The sequence below is a fragment of the Crassostrea angulata genome, chromosome 2, assembly GCF_025612915.1.
Source record: "Crassostrea angulata isolate pt1a10 chromosome 2, ASM2561291v2, whole genome shotgun sequence".
Taxonomy (NCBI): domain Eukaryota; kingdom Metazoa; phylum Mollusca; class Bivalvia; order Ostreida; family Ostreidae; genus Magallana; species Magallana angulata.
In genome coordinates, this window is record NC_069112.1 from 48263407 (window position 1) to 48278118 (window position 14712).

Here is a 14712-nt window from a genome sequence, read left to right on the forward strand (position 1 = left end):
GTTACATGTATCTCTCTTTGCCCATTCATTATTATGCATAGTTAAGGAATCTACCCCCAACCCCAGCTCCAAACCAGAGGACATAGAGAACCAAACTTAGCATCAAAATATGTATTTCTGCCTACTGAACTACCATACCAAATTTGAACTTGATAAGGCAACCATGAAAAAAGTTATTAGAAAAAAACAGAAAATTTGTGGACGGAAGAGTGACAGACGGACAGACAGAAGGACGGACAGACAGAGTGATTACAATAGGGCACCCGCAAATTCTTGCGGGGCCCTAATTAAGAAACTTATTTGTTAGATATAGAACTACAAACCATCACCTCCGTTTAGAAATTGGTATGTGGAACAATACTCCACGTAAAGACCGCAATTGCGGCTTATGTGAAGCCAATCAAATTGGCAATGAATTTCATTATATTTTAGAATGTAGTGCATTGTCACATGTAAGAAAAAAATTGTTTAATAATTATTATCTTAAAAACCCAAACACCTTAAAATCAAGAAAAACTTTTAAAATATGTTATCTTCATGTAATTCTTATGAAAATGTGAACTTTAATTAGAATAATATTTGAATTGGTAGGTCATATTACGTAACAACTATAAAAAAAATCATTGTTTACTGTTTTCTGTTTCTCTTTCGTAAATTCTGCTTTTCTTATACCTTTGTATATAATTCTTTTGCACCTCATGTAACGTTACATGTTATGAGTGAAAATAAATGATCTTCAAAAGCCGGGACCAGTTTCACCCCAGAATCAGCAAACAGCTTTTTAAAGTTATTACATGCACAAAGCATCACTGGATGATTAACCAAGAGAGAAGTATAACTACGTCCTTCCCTCTGGACTGCCGCGTCCAAACTGACACTGCACGGACTTGGCGGGCTTAAGGCCCGGTAAACTGAGATTTAATTGCCTGACGTCGGGCATAGCTGCATTATCCGAAACATTACAGACGGTGGGAGCACGTGTGACAATCCGGAAATTGTCGTTCCGCCTTTAACAGTTTTATTAGTTAGTTTTTGTCCGCCAGGTGGTGTTGTTTGGAAAAGTTATATAAGGATGTGTTTCGCGCGTTGAGTCAGTTGATGCTAAAGCTGTGCTACAGGGAGGCTAGGAAATAATTAGGTAACTTCAAAATTACAATTGTGTTTTGTTGGTTTTTTTTTATTATATACGTACAAAGTCTAGACGTGACTGAACAAGTCTTTCCTGGCTTTGTGTATATATATTTTGTTCTATTTATTTTATAAAAAAAAATAAATACCGTGCTATTAGAGCCGGAGCTACGAAGAGCAGGAGCCACGAAGAGCCGAAACCGCGCTGAAAGAGCCGGAGCCATAAGAGCCGTGCTTTAAGAGCCGTGGCCACAAGAGCCTAACCTGTATATTAGAGCCAGCAAATATATACTTGTACATACTTGATTCTACGAAAAGCAGTCGATTTGTTTTTATAATTAATATATGTATATATTGAATATTTCACTACTAGTGCTCAGAAAGATAACTGAGGGTTCCTATCCGCTTTCATATTTTATAATCAATAGGGTTGCACGCTACACAAGCAATATCATGATATTTTACATAAAAAGATTAACGAACGCATGATTAACAAACATTCTGAGAGTATTGCATAAGCAATACACGTCCCCTACCGGTAACCCCTTTGATTGAGAATGGCAAAAGTTTGAGACCCTGTATATTAAATATTCGCTATCATAAATGTATTAATTGTATAGTATGAAATTATGAAAAATATTATAATAAACAGCAAAAAATCTCTAAAATCCATTAAAATACATATTTGAAGCAAAGCAAACACAGAAGTCTAGTCTATTGTTCAACAGCCCAAATCCGATAACGAACCCGATTGTAATCATAATTATGATAAAACCCTGCAGTTAAAATTTACACAATACTTGACACCATTTTACAGAACTTATTTGGCTGTTATTAGAAATGATAAATATAATAATACAAATAATGCACGATATTATTTATTATTTTACTGACCACATAATGTCCTCGTTCATTTAGTACACACCGAGCCCGCTAACGAACCCGATCATTAAAAAAATTTGGAGTGAAAAAAATTAAATTTCTGGAAATTGTGTTGACCAGACGCTACAAAAGTATAAACTTGGTCTGCTGTTTGATATTTTGAAGCTGCTCAGCAAGTTTCACATCATTCGTCAAACGCATGCAGTAAAAAACAACGGAAAACTGAAGTGGGACAGACAGACGGACGGACAGACAGACAGACGGACGAACGAACGGACAGACAGACGGACTGACGGACGCAGAGGAAAGCTATAGTCCCCTCCGGTGAAACCGGTAGGGGACTAATAAGGTGTCAGCATTTACATTCACAATTGATGAAAATGTTATATGGGATGTAATAACAGCAGCGAGCAAGAGTTTTCAAGTAAAATAGATGTTCACCATGCAGTGCACGTGTGTAATCCTGATTTAGAAATAGATCAGCATTCCACCAGATTTGAAAAAGGGGAAGGGGGTCATCGCAACAAATTGTTACATATTAACTATTAGGGTATAATGTAATTCATAATTGGTGTTGGATTCTCATTATTACAAGAGACTTATAAGTTTGGATTTATATATATATATATATATATATATATATATATATATATATATATATATATATATATATATATATATATATATATATATATATATATATATATTTATATATATATATATATATATATATGTCACAATTTTGTATATATGTTCAATTAAAGTTTTATTACTATATTAATTTTTGTGAGTAACGGCGCTCCATAGAGTGAAGGTGTGTCATTCTGTATGAACCTTCGTGGAGTTTAACAATATGTCTTAGGACCTGTGTGGCCTATGTCAAATCCTGTGTGGAGTGTTTGAATAGAATCCTTGTGTGGTGAAAGGACGATAAACCGTGTTGAGAAAGAACAGCAGTAAGTGAGAAGTATTTTTCATTTTTATTTCAATTTAGAATGCGAATACTTAAGTATATATCTATATTGTCCTTTGCTAAGTGTTTTATGACATTATTGTTTGTTTGTATAAGAATTTAAAATATGGTAGCCTGACGGTTGAATATAATGTGTGTTTTTGAACAGTGTAGTCTTGTTATTTTCACTGAGGACCCGACAATGAATTAAATTTTAGGTGACTAGCTGAGTGGGTGTGGTCGGTTATATACATGACGGTATCATCCGTGGGTGCAGGACAACGACAAGCTAACCATCGTGGACCCATAGTCAACGTGGGAAATGTGACACACGCGGACGCACGGGGACTTTATGAGCTGGTGATATGATCCAGTAACATCCGTGACGAAAGTTTTGATTTACATGACACTGTGTCTACGCAAGTGTACCAGGTTATGCAATATACATGAACGTGTGGTGTATCCTTATCACTAGTGATCAACATGAATTGTGATCTCAACTATGCACGTACCTACAGCGGGTGAATTTATTTATTAAAATACAACTTCCCAAAAGCATTGTCCGGACTTAGTATTCATAAGTGACATCAGCCAAAGTCGGGTGATTTATTCTGTTTATATAAATGTTTTTATGTTGGGGGGTATTTAGGAGGTTAGTTTATTTTTGGTTAATATTGTTTGTGTGAATGCGTTGTGTGATTTTTCAGCTATTTTCGTATGTGAATTATATATATATATAAAGCACAGAGAAATTCACTTTTGTTGGAGCTCCACCTCCGCCCAGACCGAGGCTTGAACTCACGACTTCTGGAACCCATTCTCCTAGCAGTGAACGGCAACCGCGCTCCCCACTCGGCCATCTAGGCAAGACAAAAATCTTGCTTTCAATGACGAACGGAACCTATATATATATATATATATATATATATATATATATATATATATATATATATATATATATATATATATATATATGATACATGTATATATATATCCCAGTAGTTTTTACACTCTTATGTATATTTATATGTTTTTTTACAGAGCCACATTACGAATTATCTTACTAGTACAACTTAATTAACAGCAACCCCCAATTAGCAAATTTATTCGTTCGCGTTATCTTTCAGCACTTCTTCACAGACCGTCCACTGCGTCGGACGGGATTTTTCTTTCTCGGGCTTGAAGTCTTTAATACAAAGATGTAGCTGCCACGTTTGTATTCGATGCGGTGTATATATATTATTTAGTTTTTATATATTTTTTAGTTTTTAGTTTTGTGCTAGTTTAGTAGATGTTATTCTTCTTTCATATGTAGTTTTCTTTTTGTTGTCCTGAAGAAGGGACGGGTTGTCCCGAAAATTTGACAATATTTTACTTTATTGTTCGTGTCGTTGGTTATTTTTAGTGCTTAAATTATATATATATATATATATATATATATATATATATATATATATATATATATATATATATATATATATATATATATATATATATATATATATATATATAGGTACTTGACATGGTTTGCGGGTCATGATCCATAAACATGGGTTGTGGGACCCTGCATTTGTGGTAGGCTTATTACAAAAGGAAACGCATTTTTAGGAATAGTTTTTGATGAAGAAGCCAAATATAAGATGAATATAAAGATTACTCATATTTGGTTTCAAAGTTATAGATAACGTTGTGGGTCACCACATTGTGGGTATACATACCCACAGTGATATATAGTAGATAATATATATAACATACTTGTGGGTAGGAACCCACAAACCATGTCATGGCAATATATATATAGATTCTTTATGGGATATATCCCACAAACCATGTATGGGTGCTAAAACAATGATATATAGCATACAGCTGAATATGATTTGTATAGGAGCACAAAATACAAAATATCATTTTATCAGACTTATATATATATAGGCTTTTTCAACCCTTTCGCTACCACGTCAAAAAAGACGTTATTACGCTTCAGTGCCAAGCATGACGTTATCAAATTCATGTTTTGACAATCTGACACAACGCGCCGTACCATTTTTTAGCGTTGCGGGATGCAGTTTTGTGTTTAATCAATAATTTCTAATGTTATTATCGAAAACAATGGCTTTTTATCTTTTTCTCTGTCATTTCAAATAAGACGTTACGCCATTCTTTTTTTTCTTTCTTTTTTAAGCGTCGCCAAATGAAAAAGAAATGTAAAGAAAACCACGTCTTTCAAAAAATATGAATTACTTCATTAATGATGCATGTTCCCAATCTTTAACAAATACGTGCAGTTTTTAAAATAATCACGTTCTTATCCTGTCAATCTTAATTATAATCCACGCATACATGTGAATTTTTTATCATTGAAATTACATGTAGTCCTATAAGATATAATGCATATATCTCTTATTTCTTTGTTTGCACATATATGAGACATAAATTTCACGATAAAAAAGCTATCTTATTCCTGGGAGAGAGAGAGAGAGAGAGAGAGAGAGAGAGAGAGAGAGAGAGTTTAAGTAGGTTGACTTAAAAAAATCATAAATTATCGGATTTCTTTTTTGATAACCTAATGACATGCAATGCAAACTTAATCATGTTTTTCACACCAGAAATTCCCTCAAATTGTGAAAAATGGAACTGATGGGGCGGGATTATCAAATAGTTATCACGAAAGTATATGGTCTAAATAGCAATAACTAAGTTTTTCCCACGAATAATTTGGACATTTATTTTTAAAACATCTTCATTCGGCCTCGCACCGTATGGGATTTACTGACCATGTACAAACCATATTAGATTAACATTAAACTATATGTGTAATTAAGCAAAGCACCAAATGTTTTAAAGCGATTTTATATAACCAACTTACATTGTTTTAGAGCCTGTATGCATCATTAATACGATATTTTTGTAACAATCATTGTCATTAATAGCGGATAATTTTCAAAAACTAATTAATTAGTAAAACGCAAATATGTTAGTGGTCAAGAGGCGGGTATTGCTGGCTGCAGCTGTAAAGGTTTATCATGATGCAGTTTAAGAAATTCGCAAAAGGAATTGGTTTTTACTGTGTGTTAGATATGCAGACAGACAGACAAAGAATGACAGTGCTAGATTGGTAAGCAATTCCTTGTTCGTTTTAATAATCATTTCTATGAAATCGCGCAAGCATAAACGTCCATCCAAGTTTATGCTCGTAAAGTCATTTGGGGGAAATTTCGAATCACCCCGCGTTCCGTGTTTTAGAAAGTGTGGTGTATCGCACTGCAATGTACAAAACACGAACAAATGAAACTCTCCAACAGTCACCACCTGCAATGTAATTTACATAGGCGTCGGAATCGGAGGGGGGAGGGCTAAGGGGGGCTTAGCACCCACCCCACCATTTTTGCAAAGTTAGACCTAACCATTAGGCACATAGCATCATAAAAGGTTAGCCTCCCCCCCCCCCCCCACTCTTTCTCGCAGGAAACATATTTGTTCCTAAATTTACCTTGAAATGATTAAATTATTGAGAAGTTGAAGTCATAGGCATACTATTCCCCCCCCCCCCCAACCCCCCCCCCCCCCCCCCCCCCGGATTAGGAATTTCATGATGTGGGAAATTTTTTTTATTTTGGTAGGTAAGATTTTTTTGGAAGTATAGGTATAGTAACACCCCCCCCCCTCCACGGATATTTTGGGAATTAGTTTTTTATCATTTTTTTTTTTGCTTGTCAATATTTTTTAGGATTAGTCTAGCCCCCCCCCCCCACTCACTTTCAAATTGCTTCCTACGCCATGCAGTGATTTATATATAGAGAGTTTAAAGAAGAAATGACATACATTAATAAATTATTTTGTTATTAAAATATTCTCGCTAACCTCAGTAAAGAGAATTTATGTGATGAAAACGCTGCTCAATATTCATTTCTCATTACACTGTATGCTATTGCTTTATTCAGCGAGAAAATTGATATATTGTATGTTTGTTACCGCATGCGCGGATCCAGAAAACATTTCCAGGGGGTGTCCGAGGGATAATTTTGTTTTCCAATGTTGGAGAGGGGTTTTGAGGCCTATTTCGGGAATTTTGCTATATAATCTTTTTAATTTGATTTCCCAAGAGGTGGAAGGAATAGTCCATGCACCCCCTTCTAGGTCCGCACATGAACGAGTATGATCTTTCTGTTGGACCAAAACAACGAACTGTATTAAACATGCGTATTTACACATATTTTACAATCAAGTTGAACAAAAACTGTTATTCAAAATACCCCAAATGACTTTGATGATTTCGTAAATAGAATAATATATAGGCTTATCGTGAAATTTTTAAAGCTGCTATGTTCGATTTTATACGATGGCTATGCTAAGTATGAGTATCATAATATACATTGCAGTAGTTTTCCAGGTACATTAAGCCATATTTTATTGAAAAAGTGATGTACACAATTTATTTACAAAAACAAACGACATAAATTGTATTGATTTCTTTCGTCTCATAATAAAATTCGCTGCTGAGGTCAAGGCGGGTATGGTTGTATTACGACTTTGAAAAAAATTCAAATCAAAAATAAACGTCGGTACATTTTATTCACTAATATTTGGGGAAGTGTTTTGTATACATGTACAATCGATACATCACATGCGGGCTGAATAAACCCAATCATTCGGGAACAAAACCAAGCGGTTCCCGTTTCTAAACATTCCCAAGATGGAGTTGGTTTGTTTTGTTTTTTGTTTTCTCATACAGAAATTTTTTATGTACTTTAAATAATACAAACTTTGAAAGGAGACGGATTTTGTTTGTGTAAATAGGCATTTGTCTAATAAATTTGGTCTGTATAGAAAAATATTTGATACTCCCATAGCCAAAAAAAATCGGACTATGTAGCTTTAAATTATCTGTATGTTTTAAAATCTTCCTTTTCTCGGACAGGTGAACACTATCTTAATTTTTACATTTTATTCCATACAAAGTAAAAACTTTTACCACATCATACGTGTAATATTGACAGTCACGATCGTCAGTTGTAAACGTTTGAACTCTCGGAAAAAGATGTATAATTTTGTTCTTAATGTTCTCTAATATCTTAGCTTATTTATCGATACAACTACGATTGTGATTTATATTATAGTTCTAATATTCAAAGAATCAAAAACAACATAGACCTAAGAAAGTTAACGATTACACATAGTTCATCATCATACGATGAAATATAACAGTTATGAAATGCAAAACATTTACGATTCTATATCTCGATTAGAGCTAAGAAGTTTTTTTTTACCAACTTGTGGTCTTACAGTTTGTTTTAGTGATTAAATCCGTTTGACCAACTGAGTTGTCTAAAATATAATAATGATAAAATTTTGTGAATAAATATTTTCATGAAGTATATTTCAGTCCTAGAAATCTTTCCTTCTTTTACCGCTATATTTGCACCTTTACACAGAGTAGATGCTCTTTATGACCATAAAACAGGTAATGAAAGTCCGTGCGGTCAGAACCATCCATGTGAAAATTAAATGTCTATGATATGCGGTATCCCATTTTAGAGACACGGTTGAAATTTAGTTTCAAGAAAGAATGTCTCTGTTTGAAATGCTCTGAAGAAGGAGACAGAAGATACGAAAAAGGTATCAATAGGACTTGAAGCGCGTACGCGGGTGGGGGGGGGGGGGGGGGGGGTTGTGCACTGAAGTCTTAATCTCGAACACGGTCGAAGCATCACCATTATCTCCAAATAAGTTATTACATGCAGTTCTTGTTTTTCTGTCCAAAGATTCAGTATTGTTCTTTTACATGCATGAAAACTACAGTAAAATGTCACCAGATGGAATTTTTTTTAATGTTGATCATCTGGCTAAAATTTTGTTCTAGGATCATATCAAAGTAATTTTTTCAGTGCCCCATTCCTCCTTATTTGGCATATCGCAGTTTATATTGCCGTTCATTAATTAACTCTGAATAAAAATAATACATATAAAGTACATGCTTCCTTTGGTGCTTAATATTCTCTCGATTTCTTGCAAATTATACAATACCAGAGAACGATGCTGTATGTAGTAGCTTTTTACCCGATCAAAAAAAAAACCGCATTGATATTACCGATGTGTTTTATTTGATTTTTTTAATCAGCACTAACGGCAGCATGAAAATAAAAAAGTCGCGCACACTCGAATTATACTCGGCCTTCGGTGGTGGACTAAAGTATTAGCTCTCGCCATGTTAAAGTTGGACTTAAGACCTGTATTTTGACAGTATTTAAGATTATCCTATTAAGATATGACAAATTTATGAGCTACAGTACAGCTCACGAGTATCCCGACAAAAACACCGACCACCGTGTTTGATAGTCCACGCTGAACGTGGAAGTGTCGGTACCTTTGATCTATTGTTCTCTGTTACGGCCACGGAACGAGAAAAAACACGGTGCGACACGGTGCAACGCGATGCAACACGGACAATAACACGGTGTAACACGCGGTATTTACCTGTGAAAAAAGGAGGATTTAGGAATAAAACTTATAAAGAATAAAATATTTATTGATGTACGTAAGAGAATCAAAGAAAAAGACAAAGAAATAGAAATAAATAAAATTTTTATGCACGCAATTTTCAGACGTATGCGACTGACACGGTTGTTTTTTGTTAATATCAAAAATCGATATCGCCCACATAAAGGTTTGATCAATTAAAACACTAACACTTTCTTTTCCTTTTTAAAATTCAAATAAACGGTTCTATAAGTTTTTGCTACTGTCCGTTTTTAAACGTAGCAGTAATCGTACTTACTGTAGTTTGGCAGTTTCAATAGTGCATAGAACCATAACTGTGATCTTTTCTCACTTATACTCTATTCAACGATAACAAATCTAACGGGTTGTTGAAAACAAATGCACTTTCTCTAAATAATATAATTATACAGCGTTATATCTAATATATTTTCAAATTTTCTTTCTTTTATACATATGTGTGATGTACTTGTCCATGTAGTACCGCACGGTACATATTCATAGCGCTAAGAATCCGTGGATCGGTTCTTGAAAATTCTTTACTTTATCTTTATAGCAATTTGAGTTTAGAAATTATTTGTGTTCCAAGAAACTACTCAGTATTGCAATAATTACTGTTTGATTGTTTAATGATCGTCATATAAGAGAGAGAGAGAGAGAGAGAGAGAGAGAGAGAGAGAGAGAGAGAGAGAGAGAGAGAGAGAGAGAGAGAGAGAGAGAGAATACCAGTATGAGTTTGATTTAAGTACATTTTACTTGTAATTCAGTGTAATAAGTTCGATTTATAGTTTCCATTATATTGAACCCTTTTCCCTAAAATTGCGTTAGAATATATGCAGTCAGGGTCCACGTGCTATCCCTGTCAATCAAATCAGCCCGCGAAATAGACCACGTGCTCCTTCCATGATATGGAAAAAATGTCGTTCTATTGTTTTTCTAAGTCCGCAAAATAGAAAAATGTTTAACAATGACGTATTCAGTGTTTGAAATGTTTAGTTTCTTCATTCTTATACTGCATGCATGAGGGTTGGAATATTACGTTGTAAACCCCCCCCCCCTCTCTCTCTCTCTCTCTCTCTCTCTCTCTCTCTCTCTCTCTCTCTGTACTTTTGTGCAACTTTTTTTGAATTATAAGAGTTCTATTTGTATGAATTTAATTCATTTATTTTAGATCCATGGTTTTAATGACGATTTCAACACAATGACTAAAAGTTTGTAAAGTTCACGATGTAATAAGATTTTTTGTTAAAATTTCGACGCTATTTCACATCAATAAAGTTGTGTTTATTATAAATGCTTGCAAAAAGTTACTGGTATTATCTCATTCATCTTTTTAATCAATCAGGTTTTTTTTTTGTACATACATGTATGTGTACCCGGTAAATAATTTCTTATCGCAAGTTAATACTTTGTGAAATTCCCGCGTTATAGAGTTGCTGAATTGTTCCCCGGGTCCACGCACCGATAGTCTTACGTGTAGTTGTTTGTGTACATATCTGCAGACAATTTTTTTGTTTGTTAAAGATTAGGAAAAATCATTGAACTAACAAAGTAGAAGTAATGTATATTCAGACCATACACACGACGGGTTATGATGAGTTACCAAACAGGTGTTCGCGGAAAGGTGTGAATAACGGCATCTCGAGTACACCTGTTCAGACGTCCAAATATACACACAGTTAGTTGTAAATTCCAATGACACCTAACAAGACAGACAATAACACCTGTTGTGTATAGAACCCAAGATGAAAGACAATGCTGTGTATCTGATCAGCTTCCGTACATCGCACGAGTGATTTTTTCATGTGAAATCACGAGGCCATTACGAGCTATACGGAAATAAAGTTGAAAATTATTTTATGATATGCGGGTATATTTTTAATACATGTACAATGCTTGAATATAATTTAAAAAGAGTTTGTACATGTATTTATCTATAATCTATAATATAAAAGTGATTTTTTGTTTATTTATTGCTACATAAATAGCTGAAGTCCAAATTGTTCGAGTCACCGGTAATATGGGGTTGTTATTTACTACAGCACATCAACAGCACATGTTTTTAGAAAAACATGATCTGAAATGTTTTCATTTCTCATTTTTAATTGGTTAAAAGTAAGGCTGTAAATTAATTAATAAATCAGAAAGTGTTTACAGATAACAGAAATAAGATGTTTAAGCTCCCGACATTTTAATAGGATCGTCAGTTACAAAATCACGTGTATTTAGAAAAAAAACAAGATGAATTAAATTGATTGGAATTTTTTGATTATATATTTATTTAATTGATTATTAAATATTTTTGGTGAATTTATTTCAATTTATTTAAGAACAAATGAATTAAAGGTATCAATTTACGTCGAGTTTTCAGATCACACAAAATTAACTTCACGTTGACAGCCTCGAAAATTTTCTGGGTCCGTGCATCTTTAGTCGACATTCTTTTTCTTTTAATATGAAAAGGATATATATGTTTCAACCCTTGTTAAGCCATAATTTCTTTATTTCTAAACATTCGCTATTTCTATCAACGTCTCAGGTAACGATATCCACGGAGTAACACAGTGGCCACGGAGTTACACAGGCGGCCACGGCGCGACACGGTGCTTTTTCTTGAATTTTCCAATACACATACACGGTGTCACACCGTGTGCACGGTGCGACACAGACCGTTTTCCACCGTGTTTTTTACACGGTGGGTGTCGGGATACTCGTGAGCTGTACTGTATGGTGAGATCTTATGAAAAATATTTGGTCTTTTAAGATAGATTTTAGTCAAAAGTCGGTTATATGTTAAACGAGCCCAGGGCCATATGGCTGAGTAGGAAAAAGTAAGATTGGTCGTGCTCTTGTGGGGGAGGGGGGCATTTCCTTTGGTCCAGGTTGTGCATTAGGACAGATATTATTTTCCCGTTCTGACGGAAAAGTCCTGGGGATGTATTCACAAAAACCATACGCCAGCCATGGTAAAACGCAGACAACGAGTTTGCGCTGTGTGACGTAGTGACGTCATGATTATGATGTCATTTTTAACGTTGTGACGTTATCAGCAGTATTTCACTAAACACATAGATCATACGATGTATATTGATACAAATTAAAAAAAATCAATAATGAAAAACAGAACCTGAATATATTTAATATTTTTTTTTATTTTAATGTATATTTTTTCAAATTGCCATAGGCCCAAATAGGCCCTGTGGCACTTAACGTAGATATTCAAATAGGCCCAAATAGGCCCTGTGGCACTTAACGTAGATATTCAAATAGGCCCAAATAGGCCCTGTGGCACAGAAATGGTTAAGGGAATTTGTTTTATAAAAGTAACCGAAGAATTACTAACGACTTGTCTCCTAATGGCAACAGTGCATAGTATGGGGCATTCCTGAAAAGGTGGCAGATTTTTTTACTACATGTAATGCATTGAACAGAGCAGCCAGTGATGCACTGAAGAAATTTACTTTGTAAACCCCTTGAAATAAAAAGATATAGATACTGTGCTTATGAATCACAGACTTATGTAATTTAAGTCAGAAGCAGCATGCAAAGCATGCTTTGAAATGATCATATACTAGTATATGTTAATGCATCTCAGGAAGAAGTTTGGTCTGTGTACCCCTTTTGATAAGATGAACATAGATCAAAACATTGTCCTTAACCGGTGTCAAAGATAAAAAAATAAAATGTCTTCAAATACATTGTTTTCTAAGTTTGGTTTCTATAATTATCTTCAAAGAGAATATGGTAACAGACCAGAAAACCTCTTCACTAAAATCATTGACGCCTAAAGTGTCAAATGCCATTGGTTTGAAACTACTTGTAAAAATTAAGGTGTGAACAACTTATCTCGGTTATAGCTTAGGCCACATCAAAATGTCCTATACGCTTTTCCTTGTGACTTTGTATTACGGTAATACCCCAAATCATTATTTTCCTTGTCACCTTGTCCATGTACTACCACGTCTAGGTCATGACGAATCCCTACATGACCATGACCATCTCTGTGTCAAATAAAGGCAGCAGCAAATGCATAATCCCCACCAAAAATATTGCTATGGCATAGCAATCCATCCTCAACACTTGTAATGTAGACACAGATTAACAGACAGACAAGGTAAATCCTTTATACCATGATACCTTTATTTGCAGAGGTAAAACAATATTAATAAGGGAACACTTTTGTCAGTTAAAGATTATATATTCTATTTCTCAAAGTTAGAAAAATGTGTCATGCATGATTTCAAACACAAGACATGTATATATATATGTGAACATTCTTGATAGCTGTAAAAGTAGTAGCATTTGAAAATTGTTCACAGAGAGACAAACAGAAAGCTACACAAACAGATCATCGCATACACTCTTCTGGTCTATGGCCAGCAGAGCTAAAACCCACAGGTGTCATGAGAAATTGAACGTCACAGATGTCCTCTGCAAACATAAGGGGAAATATACACTACATGTAAATATTAGATATTAATATGATTGTCCTTTTTTAAAAACGTTAAGTATTCTAAATTACATTGTAATATACTTTTAAAATATATGCAATACATATTTCAATCATGTTCACTTGACCTTAAACATAAAAGTAACACATAAGAAATTACAACATCTTATTGCTGATATTAAGATTTTAAAACGAATAAAAACTAAACCATGAGGTTACACCACAGGTACACATGTTGCAGATGGGAAGCAGAGAGAGTAATACAGATATAACACATACACATTCAATCTTCAATCTAAAACATGAAGCATATAGACGACTCTTGTTTATAAATAAGTCCAGGGTATTTCATGAGGAGATAATCTTCCAATTACTGTTTAAATTTAAAGGGTTTATTACAGAATCATTTGTTACTGCAAGACCAAACGTCCTAAATTTGCATCCTCATTCTCCGCCATTACGTTTAACGGGGGCTCATTGGAATCAGCTTTCGTATCTGCTGATTAAGTCTCAGCATATGTTGCATTTTACTCTTTTTCTGATGAATACTTCTATCAGCAAGAAATTTGCAATTGTTTTTTTACTTTCAGTGCTTCTGCCTCTCTTGGTACACTTTAATCTTTAAAGTCCATATAAAATTCAAATGTCCTATTCCATTGTCCATTTTTTCTTTGATGCTAATGTGGTGCATGATGGTTTATCCACTGATTCTATACCACTTGGGACATAATCCTTGTGTTCTTCAATAGAATCTGTGAATCAAATATAAGAAAGGTTCAGTGAATTAAATTCTACAATTGTACAT